Consider the following 24,652-nt stretch of genomic DNA (forward strand, 5'->3'; position numbering starts at 1 on the left):
TTCCCATGCCATCAGGAAATTTGCGGGCACGAGTGCGCTGCTGGTGAAATGGAGGCTCCTGCCACCGGAGAATCCAGCCCTATGTTTCACCTTCTCTCTCTATTTATTTTGTTGTTTACTTCTGTTTCTCTCTTTGTTTTTCTCATCTACGCTTTTAGGTGGTGGAAGGAACATACAGATCTCTTCACATTTGAACCATCTGCTGAAACATCTCTGGTCCCACTCCCCTTTGCCCCGCCATAACTCACTTCACCCTCAACTATCTCACCCACAGCCTATTTGTGCTCATTCCCTTCTAAAAAGTTTAGAAATCTTGACCATGTTTAATTCCACCTCGACTGCCCTCCCTTCCTACTTGTTTCCTCAATTTTGCTTTTGCTTTCAAAATTCAATTATTGTGCATTTTATCATAAAATCATAGGAGCACAAGTAGGCCATTCTAGCCCATCGAGTATGTTCCACCATTCAATGAGATCATGTCTGATCTGATGTGATAATCATCAACTCCACTTTCCTGCCTTGTCTCCACAACCCGCTGCCCCAAGACCCTGAAAAGATGTCTCGGGTTCTTTTCCTATTACGCCCAGTGGGTCCCCAACTATGTGGACAAAGCCCGCCCACTGATCAAGGCCACCATCTTCCCACTGGCGGCTGAGGCCCGCCAGGCCTTCAGCCGCATCAAGGCAGATATTGCCAAAGCCGCGATGTGCGTGGTGGACGGGTTCGTCCCCTTCCGGGTGGAGAGCGACCCATCAGAGGTCGCCCTCGCCGTCACCCTTAATCAGGCGGCAGGCCAGTAGCCTTTTTCTCCCGTACCCTCAACGCCTCCGAAATTCGACACTCCTTGGTCGAAAAAGAAGCCCAAGCCATCGTGGAAGCTGTGCGGCAATGGAGGCACTACCTCACTGGTAGAAGGTTTACCCTCGCCACCGACCAACGATCGGTAGCCTTCATGTTCGACACACACAGCGGGGCAAGATCAAGAATGACAAGATCTTGAGGTGGAGGATCGAGCTCTCCATCTATAATTAAGATATAGTATATCGTCCTGGGAAGCTCAATGAGCCCCCAGATGCCCTGTCCCGCGGCACATGCGCCAGCGCGCAAGGTGACTGACCTCTGCCACCCGGGGGTCACCCGGCTTCTCCACTACATCAAGGCCCGCAACCTGCCCTACTCCACCGAGGAGGTCAGGGCCAGACCAGGGACTGCCAAACCTGCGCGGAGTTCAAGCCGCACTTCTTTCGACTTGATAAGGCCCACCTGGTAAAGGCACCCCGGCCCTTTGAGCGCCTCAGTATCGACTTCAAAGGGCCCCTCCCCTCTCCCAACTGCAACACGTATTTCCTCAACATCGTTGACGAGTACTCCCATTTCCCCTTTTCAAATGCCCTGCTCCGACATGACCACGGCCACCGTCATTAAAGCCCTGCATAGTGTCTTCACCCTGTTCGGTTTCCCCACATACGTCCACAGTTACCGGGGCTCGTCATTCATGAGCGACGAACTGCGTCAGTACCTGCTCGGTAAGGGCATCGCCTCGAGCTGGACTACCAGTTATAACCCCCGGGGAAACGGGCAGGTGAAGAGGGAGAACGCGACTGCCTGGAAGGCCGTCCTCCTGGCCCTACAGTCTAGGAATCTCCCAGTTTCCCACTGGCAGGAGTTCCTCCCCGACACGTTCCACTCCATTAGGTCCCTCCTTTGCACGACCACAAACGAGACCCCCTCATGACTGCCTGTTTGTTTTCCCCAGGAAATCCACCTCCGGGGTCTCGCTTCCGTCCTGGCTGAAGACACCAGGGCCCATCCTACTCCGCAAACACGCCATAAGTCCGACCCCCTGGTCGAGAGGGTGCAGCTCCTTCACACCAACCCCCAGTACGCATACATAGAACACCCCGACGGCCGACAGGATACGGTTTCCCTCCGGGACCGAGCGCCCACAGGTTCCACTACCACCGTCACCCCAACTTACACCGCCCAACCTACGCTCACCAGCGCCCCTGCCCCTACATGGCACCCGCACCCCCTCCCGCCCCACCACCATTCTCCCTTCACCGACCCACAGGAACAAAGCTCCATAAGACACGCTCCCGGAGTCCATGTCTGTGCCCGCACCGGAGACTTCACTACCCATGCCCGCACGGATGAGTTTGACACCCGGGCCAACTGCAGTACCAGAGCTTCGGCGATTACAGCGCACGATCCGGGCGCTGGACAGACTGAACCTGTGAACCCTTCACCCCCGCCAGACTTCAATTTTTTTACGCCAGTGTGTCACGCCAGCCGGTGGAGTGGGAACCACTCCGGAGCGGGCCTGGCCCCTCAATGTGAGGGCTTGGTCCCTAAAGGTTCACACCACTCCGACACGCCGGGACCCCCCGCCCCGCCGGGGAGAATCCCGGCTCTTGTCTTTATCCAAGAACCGATGCAACCTCACCAGCATCGACTTGGAGGTTCCCCACTTGGAGCCTCTTCTTCAGAACCTTGCGCGCCTGCCCCACCTCAAGGGGCCGGTCAAAGGCCCCCTCACCCATCAGCTTCTCCAGCATGCTCGCCACAAACTTGCCGGCCTCCGTTCCCTCAATGTCTTCAGGCATCCCAACAATCCGCAAATTCTGCCTCCTGGAATAGTTCTGGAAATCCTCCAATTTGTTTCTCTGCCTTTTCTGGCTGCTCATCACCATCCCCATTTCCACCTCCAGCGAGGTTAGCCAATCCTCGTGCTCCACCACCGACTCCTCCACCATATGGATCGCCAGGCCCTGCGCCTCCTGCCTCTGCTCCACTCGCTCGATCGCCACCCTAAGCGGCTCCACCACCTTGGTCAAATCCTCCAAGGCCCCTTTCCTCTGCTGCTAGAATTTGCCATTTAAAAACTCCACCAGCTGCTCAGTCGACCGCTGGATGGGCAGCACTGCCTGGATGACTGAAGCTCCAACAACACTCAAGAAGCTCAACACCATCCAGGCCCATATTGCGTGCTGCAACACTCCTGCCTTCCAGCATAAACATCGATTGGCAGGAGGCCTTTATTGTTCCACTTGGGCTGATGGGTTAACAGCTCCCAGCTCCACTCTGCCTTTGGTATTTCACTGGTACAAACCGTGGTGACATGATTTGCATAGCTGTCTGCCATTGGGGCAGAACACTGGCTTACCATTGGTCCTGGTCGGTCATGTGCCTCTCGACCGATTGGTCGAGAGGCTGAGTTAACCACGCCTCCTTGCCGAGGTATAAATAGTCAAACGCCCGCCGGTCGTCCATTTTATTGTAGACAACCGCAGGGCTAAGTTCTAGTTTATTAAAGCCTAACTTTTGTAAAGCAACTCGTCTCTCGTGCAATTGATGGCTCATCACAAACTGTACTCTGCTGCTCAAAGGCCTGAGTTGGCCAGGTGCCCTTTGCTATACGATGCCCAGGACAGAGGGTATGAGAGCTTGTTGCCCCTGATTGATTAAAGGTCTGCCCTGCCAATGAGGGAAGGGATGTCAATCCCTTTATTGGAGCTGACGGTCTTATCACTTGGCTGCAAATGGAGAAAGGCACAAAGTGGAAGTGACAACCAATGAGGGGAGAGGCATTAAAGAGACAGAAAGCGACAATCTATGTTTCCTGATTTGGGCCAATCAAGGTTTGTGACAAGTGTGTGCAAGTGATGAAAAAATCCTTTTCTGTGTAAAGAACAAGAGTCGCCTTATGCAACCATTATTATGCTAATTGGTTATTTAAATATCCTGAATATATTATGTGCTGCTGCTCTGTTGGGTTATAATCATTATCCAGTTAACAGGAATTGTTTTCTGTCACCCCCCCTGATCGTCATACAGACCAGCATCAATCCACTCTCAGAATGAAGATATCAACATCCACTCAGAGCAGGAGAGAACAGGGCGTACAAGGAGAGAGAGAGAGAGACAAGAGGAGAGGGGGAAGGGGAGGAGAGAGGGAGGGAGAGGAGAGGGAGAACAGTGAGGAGGAGGAGAGGTGGAAGCGGAGGAGAGGTGGAAGCGGAGGAGAGTGGAAGAGGAGGAGAGTGGAAGAGGAGGGGGAGAAGGGGGAGCGAAGAAAGAGTGAGAGAGAAGAGACGAGAGTGAGAGGAGAGAGGAAAGAGGAGAAGGGAAGGGGAGAAGAGAGGGAGGGAAGAGGGAGAGGTAGAGGAGAGAGAGAGGAAGAGGAGACAGAGAGAGAGTGGGAAGACAGGGGGAGGGCATGGAGGGGTATAGGAGAGGAAGAGGAAAGAGGAGAGGGGAAGGGGAGAAGAGAGGGAGGGAAGAGGGAGACGTAAAGGAGAGAGGGAGAGGAGAGAGAGAGAGTGGGAAGACAGGAAGAGAGGGAGGGGACATGGAGGGGTATAGGAGACGAAGAGGAAAGAGAGGGGAAGGGGAGAAGAGAGGGGGATGAGCCAAGCTCCTCACCGTGCTAGCAGACAGCAAGTCATTGAAGCTATTCCAGCACTGAATCCTGTACTGAGAGTCTCCCTCTACGTTCACCGGTGCTATTGTCTACATCCAGGCATTCTTGGATGTGGTGGCGGGTGGATCGCGATGGCCAGAAGGATTGAGAACTGGTCTCCTCCTTTGCACCTCTTCCACTAACCCCTGAAGGCCCTGAGGTGGAGTTAGACCCACCCCTTTCCTGTGTTGCCTCTGTGCGACATTCTATGAATTAGAATGTAAGGTGAAAGGTGGCGATGGCCATGTAATGGCCCACCTCCCAAATGGGCCAGTCTGAAAGCCTGCTTTTTTTTATCTGTACCTGAGTCGCCTGAACCTCCCTCCACCCCTCACCATTTCTGGGGTCACCTGCCCTGATTTCTAGGTTAGACACCCCCATCCCGGACCATAAATTGGAGGTTTTGTAATATATTTTTAAAGGTTGCGGTTTGGGGAGTTCGGAATTCGTCCAACTCTGCATAGCTGACTGGTGGGCAAAAGCCCAGGCCTGGGGCCTACTCTTCACACTCTGTGTTTCATTCTCACAATATCTCACTTCAACGGAGGTGATAATTATTTAAATGGCCAGCTTCCTCCAAAAGCTGCTCACGCGAAACGCGGACCCCATTCCTGGACCCCGGGAAAAAGGGGGGTGTCATGTTTGGGGGCAAGGCTTACAACTTCCGGCACATCCTCTGCCACAACAGAGAGGCTCTCCGCCCCGGTTAAAGTCTGGACCTGGGGTTTTGAGCTGGGATGATCTGATTGACTGCACTGCAGGTGAATTCTAATTAATATACAGGGCACTCTACCTCACACCCAGCTCTTGACAGCAACTCATTTTAATTATTACATTCACACAGAGAAGCAGCTTTCTCCGTGAAGGCTTCCCATTTGCCTGATTGCAATCATCAACTGTGCAGCAGAGATCGTTAAGGGGGCCTTTTGTCACCAGGCCTCAGGGGGCTAGCTACCTGCCAACAACTGACAATGTTACACATTTGGAAATCTTTCATCTTCTCTCTGTCTCAAAGACATCAGCCACGAACCAGGCCGGATGAAAATTGAGCCCCCTAGTTTGAGCACTCTCCTCAGTATCCCCCCACCCTCCCCAACATACCCCCCGTCCCAGTGTGTCACAACAATAGCCAGACAAGGCTTGTGTAACTAGGCCGCACTCTTAACCCTCAGTTCAAGATTACAGAGATTGTCTGAACTGATTTCCTGCAGGAACCCTACAGGCAGCAGACAGCTGAGTCTTTCATCCGTACTCAACCTTCAGAAGGCAAGAGAATGTGGCTGGGCTTTCCCTGGCCCACCTACAGTGGGGATGCCAGCGGGACGGAAAAATATGGCGGGAGCGAAACGGTCCTTTTTCCGTCAGTGTGAAAACAGGTTGTGATTGAGCGCTGCTGACTTCAATGGCAGGGCGCGTTTCCCGCTACGCCATGTCAGGAACGCCATTTGAATACGTTAGAATATCACGAACGCTCATTATCAAGGCAGCTCGCCAGAATCACGCCGGCGTCTAATTAGACCAAAGTGATTAGCAATTAGATAGAAGTGCACGGTAGCATGGTGGTTAGCATAAATGCTTCACAGCTCCAGGGTCCCAGGTTCGGTTCCCGGCTGGGTCACTGTCTGGGCGGAGTCTGCACGTCCTCCCCGTGTGTGCATGGGTTTCCTCCGGGTGCTCCGGTTTCCTCCCACAGTCCAAAGATGTGCGGGTTAGGTGGATTGGCCATGCTAAATTGCCCGTAGTGTCCTAAAAAGTTGGGTTGCGGGTACAGGGTGGATACGTGGGTTTGAGTAGGGTGATCATTGCTCGGCACAACATCGAGGGCCGAAGGGCCTGTTCTGTGCTGTACTGCTCTATGTTCTATGTTCTATACCAGAATAGAGGTAAGGCAGGAGTGGGGGGCATTGAAATGTGGTGGAGAGCAGAGGCTTGACTGGGGATGGGGGAGACTGGGGATAGTGATCCGCGGACACATGGACTTGGGGGCGACTGAGGAGGAGGGGCACAAAGACACATGACTTGGGGAGATTGAGGAGGGGGGCATGCAGACGCATTACTCGGGGAGATTGAGGAGGGGGGCATCCAGACACATTACTCGGGGAGATTGAGGAGGGGGGTATGCAGACGCATTACTCGGGGAGATTGAGGAGGGGGGCATCCAGACACATGACTTGGGGCGACTGAGGAGGGGGGCATGCAGACACATGACTTGGGGAGATTGAGGAGGGGGGCATGCAGACACATGACTTGGGGAGATTGAGGAGGGGGGCATGCAGACACATTACTTAGGGTTAACTGGAGAGGGGGACATGCAGATACATGACTTGGGGAGACTGAGGAGGGGGGCATGCAGACACATGACTTGGGGAGACTGAGGAGGGGGGCATGCAGACACATTACTCGAGGAGATTGAGGAGGGGGGCATGCAGACACATTACTTGGGGTTAACTGGAGAGGGGGACATGCAGATACATGACTTGGGGAGACTGAGGAGGCGGGGCATCCAGACACATGACTTGGGGAGATTGAGGAGGGGGGGCATGCAGACGCATTACTCGGGGAGATTGAGGAGGGGGGCATCCAGACACATGACTTGGGGAGTATGAGGAGGGGGGCATGCAGACACATGACTCGAGGAGATTGAGGAGGGGGGCATGCAGACACATTACTTGGGGTTAACTGGAGAGGGGGACATGCAGATACATGACTTGGGGAGACTGAGGGGGCACATAGACACATGACTTGGGGAGAGACTGGGGAGGGGGGGGCACACAAACACATGACTTGGGTATGTGGGGGTGTCGTAAAATCCCAGTCAAGGTCTCCAAGGCGGCTGCCACCCTACCAGTGTTAACCTGAGCATGTTGGTGTGTTGGCACTATCACCACAGACTAAACCCGCACGAACTCCTCCATTGTACACTGGAATCTGTGGGACGTATTTGACAACTCTGCCTGATATCCCAGTAACTGCTGCTATAGCTGCCTCTAGGCTGAATCCACAGGCTCGGCACCTGACTGGGATTCAGCACAATTCCGGCCTCCTCTGAGGGCTCACCGGTTTCAGACCAACTGTGAAGCCGAGCCTGGTCTCGATCTCGGTCACACCGAGGAGTGAGTCTCTGTACTGGTGGAGGGTGTGGGTGAGCGCTGTGACCGCTCTTCCTTCGTTGTGTTTTCAGGATGCTCATCCACGGAGCTGAGGGGGCTGAAGAGGAAGGGAGTGCCTCTCGGTGTCCCTGTGCTGTCTGGAGGAGCTGTTTGTGAAAAAGGTAAGAGATAATTAGTGTACGGTACATCACGTTGCCCTCGCTGTCTTACTGTCTGAAGGATCAACTGATGCAAGGTCGTCACTTGGGTGTGCATCGCCGATCTCACATCATCACAGCAATAGTCCCAGTCCTCTCAGGTCAGGTGATCAGGCTGGGTACTGATTTCTGCCATGCCCCCATCGGTCTGAGATCTCAACCCTTTATTGTGGGCTGGCTTGGCATAAAGACAAATGGAGAGGGCGTGAGCAAGAACCATGCCAAGGCAGATGATAAGGATGCCTGCCGAGTGTGGGTGCTGAATGGAGCCATGTACGGGATGAGGACGTGCACAAGCGACCCAGGGTGTGAGCCCAGATGGCGATGTTAATCTGTCTGTCAGATGGTGAGTGGCGATCCTGTGACTACCTCAAGGGTTCGTGAGGAAATGAGGTGAGGGAGATGAGAAGGTTGATTCACCTTGGCTGTGCCAATGGGGTCATTCATCTGTTTGTGGCCCTGGATCCCTGTACTGCTCTGGATGGAGTTGGCACGAACGGCCATAACCACCTTCTCCCAGGCTGGGTCGGTGACTTTGATATCTCTCCTCTGGCCAACCCGGGTAGGGAAGGCCGCTGCTGACTTCGACGGGGTGCAGAAGGTGACGCAGGGACACATCTCTGAAGTTAGCGGCTAGCTGCTTATTTGGTTTGGAAGGCCGTCCCCTACCAGAAGTAGTCCTGGGCTGCAGACATTGAGAAAGCTGTGTACGGGAGCGGTTTAAACATGGCGTGCGGATTGAGGTTCCACTGAAGTCACCTTGGAGCGGGTGAATGAGAGGCTGTCCGCTATATATTAGCGTGTTTCCATCTGATGCATGTTTAATGAGACGAGATGTGGACAATCAAATGCAAAAATGCACCCCTGAGGGAGGGGAACATCCTATCCGTTGTGGCGACTCACTCTTAGGGTAAGCAAGCAAGGCCTCAGTTTACCAGTACAGCCCTTAACTGTTGCAGCGTTGCTCACCCAACCTAACTAATATCATTAATTGCGATACATCAGTGCTGCAATTAATGTGCACATTTCCTGCCTAATATATTTTCACAAGATACTGTGAAATCCTGCACATCAACCAAAAAAAACCCAATTAAAATCAATATTATGCAGCGAGCTGAACCAGGATGACATTTCCAAGTAATCTCCAGGTGTCTTACCTCTCACTGAAAGAACGTTCGGCATGTGTTCACAGAGCCTCTGTCCAATCAGAGGGCAGGATTCTCTGGTCTCACAGCCACGTGTTTCTCGGAGGGCGTCATTCGCTGGCGGGGGGATTCCAACTTCCTGCTGTTGTCAATGGGATTTCCCAAGGTAACCACACCACGCCGCGAGGTGTTGCGCTGCAGGTGGGAAAAGGGAATTGCAATGACCTGCAAATTCGAGCCAGAATATGTCTATATTTACACAGAGTCCCCAGGGAGTGTCAGTATTTATAGAGGGTCCCCAGGGAGTGTCAGTATTTACAGAGGACCCAGGGAGTGTGTCAGTATTTACATTGGGTCACTGGGGAGTGTGTCAGTATTTACATTGGGTCACTGGGGAGTGTGTCAGTATTTACATTGGGTCACCGGGGAGTGTGTCAGTATTTACATTGGGTCACCGGGGAGTGTGTCAGTATTTACATTGGGTCACCGGGGAGTGTGTCAGTATTTACATTGGGTCACCGGGGAGTGTGTCAGTATTTACATTGGGTCACCGGGGAGTGTGTCACTATTTACATTGGGTCACCGGGGAGTGTGTCAGTATTTACATTGGGTCACCGGGGAGTGTGTCAGTATTTACATTGGGTCACGGGGAGTGTGTCAGTATTTACATTGGGTCACCGGGGAGTGTGTCAGTATTTACAGAGGACCCAGGGAGTGTGTCAGTATTTACATTGGGTCACGGGGAGTGTGTCAGTATTTACATTGGGTCACCGGGGAGTGTGTCAGTATTTACATTGGGTCACCGGGGAGTGTGTCAGTATTTACAGGGGTTAATGGGAGTGTGTCAGTATTTACTGGGGGTTAATGGGAGTGTGTCAGTATTTACTGGGGGTTAATCGGAGTGTGTCAGTATTTACAGGGGGTTAATGGGAGTGTGTCAGTATTTACAGGCGGTTAATGGGAGTGTGTCAGTATTTACAGGGGGTTAATGGGAGTGTGTCAGTATTTACAGGGGGTTAATGGGAGTGTGTCAGTATTTACAGGCGGTTAATGGGAGTGTGTCAGTATTTACTGGGGGTTAATCGGAGTGTGTCAGTATTTACAGGCGGTAAATGGGAGTGTGTCAGTATTTACAGGCGGTTAATGGGAGTGTGTCAGTATTTACAGGCGGTTAATGGGAGTTTGTCAGTATTTACAGGGGGTTAATGGGAGTGTGTCAGTATTTACAGGGGGTTAATGGGAGTTTGTCAGTATTTACAGGGGGTTAATTGGAGTGTGTCAGTATTTACAGGGGGTTAATGGGTGTGTGTCAGTATTTACAGGGGGTTAATGGGAGTGTGTCAGTATTTACAGGGGGTTAATGGGAGTGTGTCAGTATTTACAGGGGGTTAATTGGAGTGTGTCAGTATTTACAGGGGGTTAATGGGAGTGTGTCAGTATTTACAGGGGGTTAATTGGAGTTTGTCAGTATTTACAGGGGGATAATGGGAGTGCGTCAGTATTTACAGGTCGTTAATGGGAGTGTGTCAGTATTTACTGGGGGTTAATGGGAGTGTGTCAGTATTTACAGGGGGTTAATGGGAGTGTGTCAGTATTTACAGGTGGTTAATGGGAGTGTGTCAGTATTTACAGGGGGTTAATGGGAGTGTGTCAGTATTTACAGGCGGTTAATGGGAATGTGTCAGTATTTACAGGGGGTTAATGGGAGTGTGTCAGTATTTACAGGTGGTTAATGGGAGTGTGTCAGTATTTACAGGGGGTTGATGGGAGTGTGTCAGTATTTACAGGCGGTTAATGGGAGTGTGTCAGTATTTACAGGGGGTTAATGGGAGTGTGTCAGTATTTACAGGGGGTTAATGGGAGTGTGTCAGTATTTACAGGCGGTTAATGGGAGTGTGTCAGTATTTACAGGTCGTTAATGGGAGTGTGTCAGTATTTACTGGGGGTTAATGGGAGTGTGTCAGTATTTACAGGGGGATAATGGGAGTGTGTCAGTATTTACAGGGGGTTAATTGGAGTGTGTCAGTATTTACAGGCGGTTAATGGGAGTGTGTCAGTATTTACAGGGGGTTAATGGGAGTGTGTCAGTATTTACAGGGGGTTAATGGGAGTGTGTCAGTATTTACAGGCGGTTAATGGGAGTGTGTCAGTATTTACAGGCGGTTAATGGGAGTGTGTCAGTATTTACAGGGGGTTAATGGGAGTGTGTCAGTATTTACAGGGGGTTAATGGGAGTGTGTCAGTATTTACAGGGGGTTAATGGGAGTGTGTCAGAATTTACTGGGGGTTAATCGGAGTGTGTCAGTATTTACAGGGGGTTAATGGGAGTTTGTCAGTATTTACAGTCGGTTAATGGGAGTGTGTCAGTATTTACAGGGGGTTAATTGGAGTGTGTCAGTATTTACTGGGGGTTAATTGGAGTGTGTCAGTATTTACAGGGGGTTAATGGGAGTGTGTCAGTATTTACAGGGGGTTAATGGGAGTGTGTCAGTATTTACTGGGGGTTAATGGGAGTGTGTCAGTATTTACAGGGGGTTAATGGGAGTGTGTCAGTATTTACAGGGGGTTAATGGGAGTGTGTCAGTATTTACAGTCGGTTAATGGGAGTGTGTCAGTATTTACAGGCGGTTAATAAGAACATAAGAACATAAGAACTAGGAGCAGGAGTAGGCCATCTGGCCCCTCGAGCCTGCTCCGCCATTCAATTAGATCATGGCTGATCTTTTGTGGACTCAGCTCCACTTTCCGGCCCGAACACCATAACCCTTAATCCCTTTATTCTTCAAAAAACTATCTATCTTTACCTTAAAAACATGTAATGAAGGAGCCTGAACTGCTTCACTGGGCAAGGAATTCCATAGATTCACAACCCTTTGGGTGAAGAAGTTCCTCCTAAACCCAGTCCTAAATCTACTTCCCCTTATTTTGAGGCTATGCCCCCTAGTTCTGCTGTCACCCGCCAGTGGAAACAACCTGCCCGCATCTATCCTATCTATTCCCTTCATAATTTAAAATGTTTCTATAAGATCCCCCCTCATCCTTCTAAATTCCAACGAGTACAGTCCCAGTCTACTCAACCTCTCCTCATAATCCAACCCAGTCGGTTAATGGGAGTGTGTCAGTATTTACAGGCGGTTAATGGGAGTGTGTCAGTATTTACAGGGGTTAATGGGAGTGTGTCAGTATTTACAGGCGGTTAATGGGAGTGTGTCAGTATTTACAGGGGGTTAATGGGAGTGTGTCAGTATTTACTGGGGGTTAATTGGAGTGTGTCAGTATTTACAGGGGGTTAATGGGAGTGTGTCAGTATTTACAGGCGGTTAATGGGAGTGTGTCAGTATTTACAGGGGGTTAATGGGAGTGTGTCAGTATTTACAGGGGGTTAATTGGAGTGTGTCAGTATTTACAGGCGGTTAATGGGAGTGTGTCAGTATTTACAGGGGATTGATGAGAGTGTGTCAGTATTTACAGGCGGTTAATGGGAGTGTGTCAGTATTTACAGGCGGTTAATGGGAGTGTGTCAGTATTTACAGGCGGTTAATGGGAGTGTGTCAGTATTTACAGGGGGTTAATTGGAGTGTGTCAGTATTTACTGGGGGTTAATGGGAGTGTGTCAGTATTTACAGGGGGTTAATGGGAGTGTGTCAGTATTTACAGGGGGTTAATGGGAGTGTGTCAGTATTTACTGGGGGTTAATGGGAGTGTGTCAGTATTTACTGGGGGTTAATGGGAGTGTGTCAGTATTTACAGGGGGTTAATGGGAGTTTGTCAGTATTTACAGGGGGTTAATGGGAGTGTGTCAGTATTTACAGGGGGTTAATGGGAGTGTGTCAGTATTTACAGGCGGTTAATGGGAGTGTGTCAGTATTTACAGGGGGTTAATGGGAGTGTGTCAGTATTTACAGGGGGTTAATGGGAGTGTGTCAGTATTTACAGGGGGTTAATAGGGAGTGTGTCAGTATTTACAGGGGGTTAATGGGAGTGTGTCAGTATTTACAGGGGGTTAATAGGAGTGTGTCAGTATTTACAGGGGGTTAATGGGAGTGTGTCAGTATTTACAGGGGGTTAATGGGAGTGTGTCAGTATTTACAGGGGGTTAATGGGAGTGTGTCAGTATTTACAGGGGGTTAATGGGAGTGTGTCAGTATTTACAGGGGGTTAATGGGAGTGTGTCAGTATTTACTGGGGGTTAATGGGAGTGTGTCAGTATTTACAGTGGGTTAATGGGAGTGTGTCAGTATTTACAGGGGGTTAATGGGAGTGTCAGTATTTACAGGGGGTTAATGGGAGTGTGTCAGTGTTTACAGGGGGTTAATGGGAGTGTGTCAGTATTTACAGGGGGTTAATGGGAGTGTGTCAGTATTTACAGGGGGTTAATGGGAGTGTGTCAGTATTTACAGTCGGTTAATGGGAGTGTGTCAGTATTTACAGGCGGTTAATAAGAACATAAGAACATAAGAACTAGGAGCAGGAGTAGGCCATCTGGCCCCTCGAGCCTGCTCCGCCATTCAATTAGATCATGGCTGATCTTTTGTGGACTCAGCTCCACTTTCCGGCCTGAACACCATAACCCTTAATCCCTTTATTCTTCAAAAAACTATCTATCTTTACCTTAAAAACATGTAATGAAGGAGCCTGAACTGCTTCACTGGGCAAGGAATTCCATAGATTCACAACCCTTTGGGTGAAGAAGTTCCTCCTAAACTCAGTCCTAAATCTACTTCCCCTTATTTTGAGGCTATGCCCCCTAGTTCTGCTGTCACCCGCCAGTGGAAACAACCTGCCCGCATCTATCCTATCTATTCCCTTCATAATTTTAAATGTTTCTATAAGATCCCCCCTCATCCTTCTAAATTCCAACGAGTACAGTCCCAGTCTACTCAACCTCTCCTCATAATCCAACCCAGTCGGTTAATGGGAGTGTGTCAGTATTTACAGGCGGTTAATGGGAGTGTATCAGTATTTACAGGGGGTTAATGGGAGTGTGTCAGTATTTACAGGCGGTTAATGGGAGTGTGTCAGTATTTACAGGGGGTTAATGGGAGTGTGTCAGTATTTACAGGGGGTTAATGGGAGTGTGTCAGTATTTACTGGGGGTTAATTGGAGTGTGTCAGTATTTACAGGGGGTTAATGGGAGTGTGTCAGTATTTACAGGCGGTTAATGGGAGTGTGTCAGTATTTACAGGGGGTTAATGGGAGTGTGTCAGTATTTACAGGGGGTTAATTGGAGTGTGTCAGTATTTACATGCGGTTAATGGGAGTGTGTCAGTATTTACAGGCGGTTAATGGGAGTGTGTCAGTATTTACAGGCGGTTAATGGGAGTGTGTCAGTATTTACAGGGGGTTAATGGGAGTGTGTCAGTATTTACAGGCGGTTAATGGGAGTGTGTCAGTATTTACAGGGGGTTAATGGGAGTGTGTCAGTATTTACAGGCGGTTAATGGGAGTGTGTCAGTATTTACTGGGGGTTAATGGGAGTGTGTCAGTATTTACAGGGGGTTAATGGGAGTGTGTCAGTATTTACTGGGGGTTAATGGGAGTGTGTCAGTATTTACTGGGGGTTAATGGGAGTGTGTCAGTATTTACAGGGGGTTAATGGGAGTTTGTCAGTATTTACAGGGGGTTAATGGGAGTGTGTCAGTATTTACAGGGGGTTAATGGGAGTGTGTCAGTATTTACAGGCGGTTAATGGGAGTGTGTCAGTATTTACAGGGGGTTAATGGGAGTGTGTCAGTATTTACAGGGGGTTAATGGGAGTGTGTCAGTATTTACAGGGGGTTAATAGGGAGTGTGTCAGTATTTACAGGGGGTTAATGGGAGTGTGTCAGTATTTACAGGGGGTTAATGGGAGTGTGTCAGTATTTACAGGCGGTTAATGGGAGTGTGTCAGTATTTACAGGGGGTTAATGGGAGTGTGTCAGTATTTACAGGGGGTTAATGGGAGTGTGTCAGTATTTACAGGGGGTTAATGGGAGTGTGTCAGTATTTACAGGGGGTTAATGGGAGTGTGTCAGTATTTACAGGGGGTTAATGGGAGTGTGTCAGTACTTACAGGGGATTAATGGGAGTGTGTCAGTATTTACAGGGGGTTAAGGGGAGTGTGTCAGTATTTACAGGCAGTTAATGGGAGTGTGTCAGTATTTACAGGGGGTTAATTGGAGTGTGTCAGTATTTACAGGCGGTTAATGGGTGTGTGTCAGTATTTACAGGGGGTTAATGGGAGTGTGTCAGTACTTACAGGGGATTAATGGGAGTGTGTCAGTATTTACAGGGGGTTAAGGGGAGTGTGTCAGTATTTACAGGCAGTTAATGGGAGTGTGTCAGTATTTACAGGTGGTTAATGGGTGTGTGTCAGTACTTACAGGCGGTTAATGGGAGTGTGTCAGTATTTACAGGGGGTTAATGGGAGTGTGTCAGTATTTACAGGGGGTTAATGGGAGTGTGTCAGTATTTACAGGGGGTTAATGGGAGTGTGTCAGTATTTACAGGCGGTTAATGGGAGTGTGTCAGTATTTACAGGGGGTTAATGGGAGTGTGTCAGTATTTACAGTGGGTTAATGGGAGTGTGTCAGTATTTACAGGCGGTTAATGGGAGTGTGTCAGTATTTACAGGCGGTTAATGGGAGTGTGTCAGTATTTACTGGGGGTTAATTGGAGTGTGTCAGTATTTACAGGGGGTTAATAGGGAGTGTGTCAGTATTTACAGGGGGTTAATGGGAGTGTGTCAGTATTTACTGGGGATTAATTGGAGTGTGTCAGTATTTACAGGTCGTTAATGGGAGTGTGTCAGTATTTACAGGTCGTTAATGGGAGTGTGTCAGTATTTACAGGCGGTTAATGGGAGTGTGTCAGTATTTACAGGCGGTTAATGGGAGTGTGTCAGTATTTACTGGGGGTTAATTGGAGTGTGTCAGTATTTACAGGGGGTTAATAGGGAGTGTGTCAGTATTTACAGGGGGTTAATGGGAGTTTGTCAGTATTTACAGGGGGTTAATGGGAGTGTGTCAGTATTTACAGGCGGTTAATGGGAGTGTGTCAGTATTTACAGGCGGTTAATAGGGAGTGTGTCAGTATTTACAGGGGGTTAATGGGAGTGTGTCAGTATTTACAGGCGGTTAATAGGGAGTGTGTCAGTATTTACAGGCGGTTAATTGGAGTGTGTCAGTATTTACAGTGGGTTAATGGGAGTGTGTCAGTATTTACAGGGGGTTAATTGGAGTGTGTCAGTATTTACAGTGGGTTAATGGGAGTGTGTCAGTATTTACAGGGGGTTAATGGGAGTGTGTCAGTATTTACAGGGGGTTAATGGGAGTGTGTCAGTATTTACTGGGGGTTAATGGGAGTGTGTCAGTATTTACAGGGGGTTAATGGGAGTGTGTCAGTATTTACAGGCGGTTAATGGGAGTGTGTCAGTATTTACAGGGGGTTAATGGGAGTGTGTCAGTATTTACAGGGGGTTAATGGGAGTGTGTCAGTATTTACAGGGGGATAATGGGAGTGTGTCAGTATTTACAGGGGGATAATGGGAGTGTGTCAGTATTTACAGGGGGTTAATGGGAGTTTGTCAGTATTTACAGGGGGTTAATTGGAGTGTGTCAGTATTTACAGGGGGTTAATGGGAGTGTGTCAGTATTTACAGGCGGTTAATGGGAGTGTGTCAGTATTTACTGGGGGTTAATGGGAGTGTGTCAGTATTTACAGGGGGTTAATGGGAGTGTGTCAGTATTTACAGGGGGTTAATGGGAGTGTGTCAGTATTTACAGGGGGTTAATGGGAGTGTGTCAGTATTTACAGGGGGTTAATGGGAGTGTGTCAGTATTTACAGGCGGTTAATGGGAGTGTGTCAATATTTACAGGTGGTTAATGGGAGTGTGTCAGTACTTACAGGCGGTTAATGGGAGTGTGTCAGCATTTACAGGCGGTTAATGGAAGTGTGTCAGTATTTACAGGCGGTTAATGGGAGTGTGTCAGTATTTACAGGCGGTCCCTGGGGAGTGTCAGTATTTTAAGTCTGCTCCAGGGGAGTGTGTCAGTATTTACTGGGGGTCCTCAGAGAGTGTGTCAGTATTTACAGAGGGTCGCCGAGAGTGAGTCAGTATTTACTGGTAGTCCCCAGGGTGTGTGTCAGTATTTACAAAGGATTTGCAGGAATTGGGTCAGTATTTACTGTGGGTCCCAGGGAGTGTCAGTATTTACAGGAGGTCCACACGGTGTGTGTCAGTATTTACAGGGGGTTGACAATGTGTCATTATTTACTGGGGGTCCCCAGTGTTTGTGTCAGTACTCACAAGGTTCCCCAGGGAGTGTGACATTATTCACAGCCATCCTAGGAGTGTTGTCAATATTTACAGGAGGTGCCCAAAAATTTGTTCCTGGGAGTATGTCAGTATTTGCAGGGGCTTCCGAGAATGTTTCAGTATTTAAAGAGGATCCCTGTGGAGTGGACAATATTTAAATGAGGTTCCTGGGCGAGTATCAGAATTTACAGGCGGTTAATTGGAGTGTGTCAGTATTTACAGGGGGTTAATGTAAGTGTGTCAGTATTTACAGGGGGTTAATGTAAGTGTGTCAGTATTTACAGGCGGTCCCTGTGGAGTGTCAGTATTTACAGACAGTTGCTGGGAAGTGACATTATTTACAGGCTGTCCCCGGGGAGTGTGTCAGTATTTACAGACGGGCCCCAGGGAGTGTGTCAGTATTTACAAACGGGTCTCGGGGAGTGTGTCAGTATTTACAGGGGGTTCCCGGGCAGTGTGTCAGTATTTCCACGGGGTTCCCAGAGTGTGTCAGTATTTACAGGGGGTTCCCGGGGAGTGTGTCAGTATTTAAAGAGGGTTCCCAGGTGTGTGTCAGTATTTGCAGGGGGTCTCCGGTGAGTGTGTCAGTATTTACAGACTGTCCCCGGGGAGTATGTCAGTATTTACAGGTTGGCCCCGGGGAGTGTGTCAGTATTTACAGGCGATCCCCGGGGAGTGTGTCAGTATTTACAGGTGATCCCCGGGGTTTAAACGAGGTTCCTGGGCGAGTATCAGAATTGACAGACGGTTAATTGGAGTGTGTCAGTATTTACGGGGGGTTAATGTAAGTGTGTCAGTATTTACAGGCGGTCCCTGTGGAGTGTCATTATTTACAGACTGTCCCTGGGGAGTGTGTCAGTATTTACAGACGGGCCCCGGGGAGTGTGTCAATATTTCCAGGGGGTTCCCAGGAGCGTGTCAGCATTTACAAGGGTTTCCCTGGGGTGTGGGGGGGGGGGGGGGGGGGGGGGGGTCAGTATTTATAAGGGGTTCCCAGGAGTGTATCAGTATTTTTTTCATGCGGTCCCCAGGGAGTGCGTCAGTATTTACAGGCGATCCCCAGGGAGTGCGTCAGTATTTACAAAGGATTTGCAGGGAGTAGGTCAGTATTTACAAGGGGTTAATGTAAGTGTGTCTGTATTTACAAGGGGTTCCCTGGAGTGTATCAATATTTACAGGCGGTCCCCGGGGAATGCGTCAGTATTTGCAGGTGGTCCCCGGGGAGTGTGTCATTATTTACAGGCGGCCCCCTGGGAGTATGTCAGTATTTACAGGCTGTCCCCGGGGTGTGCGTCAGTATTTGCAGGCGATCCCCGGGGAGTGTCTCAGTATTTGCAGGCGATCCCCGGGGAGTGTGTCAGTATTTACAGGCGATCCCCGGGGAGTGTGTCAGTATTTACAGTCGGTCCCCTGGGAGTGTCTCAGCATTTACAGGCGGTCCCCGGGGAGTGTGTCAGTATTTACAGGGGCTCCCCGGGGAGTGTTACAGTATTTACAGGGTGTCCCCGGGGAGTGTGTCAGTATTTACAGGTGCTCCCTGTGGATTGTGTCAGTATTTACAGGCGGTCCCCGGGAGTGCGTCAGTATTTACAGGCGGTCCCCAGCGAGTGTGTCAGTATTTACAGGTGGTCCCTGTGGATTGTGTCAGTATTTACAGTCGGTCCCCGGGGAGTGTCTCAGCATTTACAGGCGGTCCCCGGGGAGTGTGTCAGTGTTTACAGATAGTCCCTGTGGATTGTGTCAGTATTTACAGGCAGCCCCCTGGGAGTGTCTCAGCATTTAGAGACGGGCCCCGGGGAGTGTGTAAGCATTTACAGGCGGTCCCCGGGGAGTGTGTAAGCATTTACAGGCGGTCCCCTGGGAGTGCCTCAGTATTTACAGCCGGTCCCCGAGGAGTGCCTCGGTATTTGCAGGCGGTCCCCGGGGAGTGTGTCAGTATTTACAGGCGGTCCCCGGGGAGTGTGTCAGTATTTACAGGCGATCCCCGGGGAGTGTGTCAGCATTTACAGGCGGTCCCCTGGGAGTGTCTCAGTATTTACAGGCGGTCCCCAGGGAGTGTGTCAGTAATTACAGGCGATCCCCGGGGTTTAAACGAGGTTCCTGGGCGAGTATCAGAATTTGCAGTTAATTGGAGTGTCAGTATTTACAGGGGGTTAATGTAAGTGTGTCAGTATTTGCAGGCGGTCCCTGTGGAGTGTCAGTATTTACAGGCTGTCCCCGGGGAGTGTGTCAGTATTTACAGACGGGCCACGAGGAGTGTGTCAGTATTTACAGAGGGGCCACGGGGAGTGTGTCAGTATTTACAGGCGATCCCCGGGGAGTGTGTCAGTATTTACAGGCGATCCCCGGGGAGTGTGTCAGTATTTACAGGCGGTCCCATGGGAGTGTGTCAGTATTTACAAGTGATCCCCGGGGTTTAAACGAGGTTCCTGGGCGAGTATCAGAATTGACAGACGGTTAATTGGAGTGTGTCAGTATTTACGGGGGGTTAATGTAAGTGTGTCAGTATTTACAGGCGGTCCCTGTGGAGTGTCAGTATTTACAGGTGGTCCCTGTGGAGTGTCAGTATTTACAGGCGGTCCCTGTGGAGTGTCAGTATTTACAGACTGTCCCTGGGGAGTGTGTCAGTATTTACAGACGGGCCCCGGGGAGAGTGTCAGTATTTACAAGGGGTTCGCAGGAGAGTGTCAGTATTTACAGGTGGGCCGTGGGGAGTGTGTCAGTATTTACAGACGGGCCCCGGGGAGTGTGTCAATATTTCCAGGGGGTTCCCAGGAGCGTGTCAGCATTTACAAGGGTTTCCCTGGGGTGTGGGGGGGGGGGGGGGGGGGGGGGGGTCAGTATTTATAAGGGGTTCCCAGGAGTGTATCAGTATTTTTTTCATGCGGTCCCCAGGGAGTGCGTCAGTATTTACAGGCGATCCCCAGGGAGTGCGTCAGTATTTACAAAGGATTTGCAGGGAGTAGGTCAGTATTTTCTGAGGGTCTCCAGGGAGTGTCAGTATTTACAGGCTGCCCCTTGGGAGTATGTCAGTATTTACAGGGTTCACAGGAGTATGTCAGTATTTACAGGGGGTTCCCAGGAGTGTGTCAGTATTTACAAGGGGTTCCCAGGAGTGTGTCAGTATTTACAGGGCGTCCCTGGGGAGTGTGTCAGTATTTACAGGTGGGACCCGAGGAGTGTGTCAGTATTTCCAGGGGCTTCTCAGGAGTGTGTCAGAATTTACAAGGGGTTCCCTGGAGTGTATCAATATTTATAGGCGGTCCCCGGGGAATGCGTCAGTATTTGCAGGTGGTCCCCGGGGAGTGTGTCATTATTTACAGGCGGCCCCCTGGGAGTATGTCAGTATTTACAGGCTGTCCCCGGGGTGTGCGTCAGTATTTACAGGCGATCCCCGGGGAGTGTCTCAGTATTTGCAGGCGATCCCCGGGGAGTGTGTCAGTATTTACAGGCGATCCCCGGGGAGTGTGTCAGTATTTACAGGCGATCCCCAGGGAGTGTGTCAGTATTTACAGTCGGTCCCCTGGGAGTGTCTCAGCATTTACAGGCGGTCCCCGGGGAGTGTGTCAGTATTTACAGGAGCTCCCCGGGGAGTGTTACAGTATTTACAGGGTGTCCCCGGGGAGTGTGTCAGTATTTACAGGTGGTCCCTGTGGATTGTGTCAGTATTTACAGGCAGTCCCCGGGGAGTGCGTCAGTATTTACAGGCGGTCCCCAGCGAGTGTGTCAGTATTTACAGGTGGTCCCTGTGGATTGTGTCAGTATTTACAGTCGGTCCCCGGGGAGTGTCTCAGCATTTACAGGCGGTCCCCGGGGAGTGTGTCAGTGTTTACAGATAGTCCCTGTGGATTGTGTCAGTATTTACAGGCAGCCCCCTGGGAGTGTCTCAGCATTTAGAGACGGGCCCCGGGGAGTGTGTAAGCATTTACAGGCGGTCCCCGGGGAGTGTGTAAGCATTTACAGGCGGTCCCCTGGGAGTGCCTCAGTATTTACAGGCGATCCCCGGGGAGTGTGTCAGCATGTCCCTGGGAGTGTCTCAGTATCTACAGGCGGTCCCCAGGGAGTGTGTCAGTAATTACAGGCGATCCCCGGGGTTTAAACGAGGTCCCTGGGCGAGTATCAGAATTTGCAGGCAGTTAATTGGAGTGTCAGTATTTACAGGGGGTTAATGTAAGTGTGTCAGTATTTGCAGGCTGTCCCCGGGGTGTGCGTCAGTATTTACAGACGATCCCCGGGGTGTGCGTCAGTATTTACAGACGATCCCCGGGGTGTGCGTCAGTATTTACAGGCTGTCCCCGGGGTGTGCGTCAGTATTTACAGACGATCCCCGGGGAGTGTGTCAGTATTTACAGGGGGTTAATGTAAGTGTGTCAGTATTTACAGGCGGTCCCTGTGGAGTGTCAGTATTTACAGGCTGTCCCCGGGGAGTGTGTCAGTATTTACAGGGGGTTAATGTAAGTGTGTCAGTATTTGCAGGCGGTCCCTGTGGAGTGTCAGTATTTACAGGCTGTCCCCGGGGAGTGTGTCAGTATTTACAGACGGGCCACGGGGAGTGTGTCAGTATTTACAGAGGGGCCACGGGGAGTGTGTCAGTATTTACAGACGAGCCACGGGGAGTGTGTCAGTATTTACAGACGGGCCCCAGGCAGTGCGTCAGTATTTACAGGCGGTCCCCAGGGAGTGCATCAGTATTTACAGGGGGTCCCCAGGGAGTGTGTCAGTATTTACAGGCGATCCCAAGGGAGTGTGTCAGTATTTACAAAGGATTTGCAGGGAGTAGGTCAGTATTTACTGAGGGTCCCCAGGAGTGTGTCAGTATTTACAGGGCGTCCCCGGGCAGTGTGTCAGTATTTACAGGGCGTCCCCGGGGAGTGTGTCAGTATTTACAGGCGGTCCCCGGGGAATGCGTCAGTATTTACAGATGGTCCCTGTGGATTGTGTCAGTATTTTCAGGCGGCCCCCTGGGAGTATGTCAGTATTTACAGGCTGTCCCCGGGGTGTGTGTCAGTATTTACAGGCGATCCCCAGGGTGTGTGTCAGTATTTACAGGGGGTCCCCAGGAGTGTGTCAGTATTTACAGGGCATCCCCGGGCAGTGTGTCAGTATTTACAGGGCGTCCCCGGGCAGTATGTCAGTATTTACAGGGTGTCCCCGGGGAGTGTGTCAGTATTTACAGGGGGTCCCCAGGCAGTGTGTCAGTATTTACAGGGGGTCCCCGGGCAGTATGTCAGTATTTACAGGGGGTCCCCAGGCAGTGTGTCAGTATTTACAGGGTGTCCCCGGGGAGTGTGTCAGTATTTACAGGGGGTCCCCGGGGAGTGTGTCAGTATTTACAGGGGGTCCCCGGGGAGTGTGTCAGTATTTACAGGGCATCCCGGGGAGTGTGTCAGTATTTACAGGGCATCCCGGGGAGTGTGTCAGTATTTACAGGGCATCCCGGGGAGTGTGTCAGTATTTACAGGGTGTCCCCGGGGAGTGTGTCAGTATTTACAGGGGGTCCCCAGGGAGTGTGTCAGTATTTACAGGCGGTCCCCGGGGAGTGTGTCAGTATTTCCAGGGGCTTCCCTGGAGTGTGTCAGTATTTACAAGGGGTTCCCTGGGGTGGGGGGGGTGGGCGTGTCAGTATTTATAAGGGGTTCCCAGGAGTGGATCAATATTTACAGGCGGTCCCCGGGGAATGCGTCAATATTTGCAGGCTGTCCCCGGGGTGTGTGTCAGTATTTACAGGCGATCCCCGGGGAGTGTGTCAGTATTTACAGGGGGTTAATGTAAGTGTGTCAGTATTTGCAGGCGGTCCCTGTGGAGTGTCAGTATATACAGGCAGCCCCTGGGGAGTGACATTATTTACAGGCTGTCCCCGGGGTGTGTGTCAGTATTTACAGGCGATCCCCGGGGAGTGTGTCAGTATTTCCAAGGGGTTCCCTGAGTGTGTCACTATTTACAAGGGGTTCCCGGGCAGTCTGTCAGTATTTACAAGGGGTTCCCAGGAGAGTGTCAGTATTTATAGGGGGTCCCCGGGGAGTGTGTCAGCATTTACAAGGGATTCCCTGGGGGGGTGTCAGTATTTATAAGGGTTTCCCAGGAGTGTTCCCCAGGAGTGTATCAGTATTTACAGGCGGTCCCCGGGGAGTGCGTCAGTATTTACAGGCGGTCCCCGGGGTGTGCGTCAGTATTTACAGGCGGTCGCCAGCGAGTGTGTCAGTATTTACAGGTGGTCCCTGTGGATTGTGTCAGTATTTACAGGCGGTCCCCGGGGAGTGCGTCAGTATTTACAGGCGGTCCTCGGGGAGTGTGTCAGTATTTACAGGTGGTCCCTGGGGAGTATGTCATTATTTACAGGTGGTCCCTGGGGAGTGTGTCAGTATGTACAGGCGATCCCCGGGAGTGTCTCAGTATTTACAGGCGGTCCCCAGCGAGTGTGTCAGTATTTACAGGCATTCCCCGGGGAGTGTGTCAGTATTTTCAGACGAGCCCCAGGGAGAAAAATAAAATTTTCTACAACCTCATGAACTACTGGCAACTCGTACTCAACTCACTGAGAGACTTTGAAGTCCAGAATGGAGCGTCTGAAGGCACCATAACAGAGGTTCCCGGGAGTGTGTCAGTATTTACAGGGGGTCCCCAGGGAGTGTGTCAGTATTTACAGGGGGTCCCCGGGGATGTGTCAGTATTTACAAGGGGTCCACGTGGAGTGTGTCAGTATTTACAGAGGTTCCCAGGAGTGTGCCAATATTTACAGGGGGTCCCCAGGGAGTGTGTCAGTATTTGCAGGGGGTCCCTTGGGTGTGTGTCAGTATTTACAGGGGGTCCCTGGGGAGTGTGTCAATATTTACAGAAGTTCCCGGGAGTGTGTCAGTATTTACAGAGGGTCCCCGGGGAGTGTGTAAGTATTTACAGGGGGTCTCCGAGGAGTGTGTCAGTATTTACAGGGAGTCCCCGGGGATGTGTCAGTATTTACAGGGGGTCCACGGGGAATGTGTAAGTATTTACAGGGGTTCCCGGGAGTCTGTTAGTATTTACATGGGGTCCCTGGCGTGTTTGTCAGTATTTACTAAGGATCCCAGGAGTGTGTCATCATTTACAGGGGGTCCCCAGGGAGTGTGTCAGTATTTACAGGGGGTCCCCGGGACTGTGTCAGTATTTACAGGGGTTCCCAGGCAGTGTGCCAGTATTTACAGAAGTTCCCGGGAGTGTGTCAGTATTTACAGGGGGTCCCCGGGACTGTGTCAGTATTTACAGGGGTTCCCAGGCAGTGTGCCAGTATTTACAGAAGTTCCCGGGAGTGTGTCAGTATTTACAGGGGGTCCCCGGGACTGTGTCAGTATTTACAGGGGTTCCCAGGCAGTGTGCCAGTATTTACAGAAGTTCCCGGGAGTGTGTCAGTATTTACAGTGGGGTCCCCGGGAGTGTGTCAGTATTTACTGAGGATCCCAGAGTGTGTCA

This window comes from Scyliorhinus canicula, chromosome 4 (assembly GCF_902713615.1).
Source record: "Scyliorhinus canicula chromosome 4, sScyCan1.1, whole genome shotgun sequence".
NCBI lineage: Eukaryota > Metazoa > Chordata > Chondrichthyes > Carcharhiniformes > Scyliorhinidae > Scyliorhinus > Scyliorhinus canicula.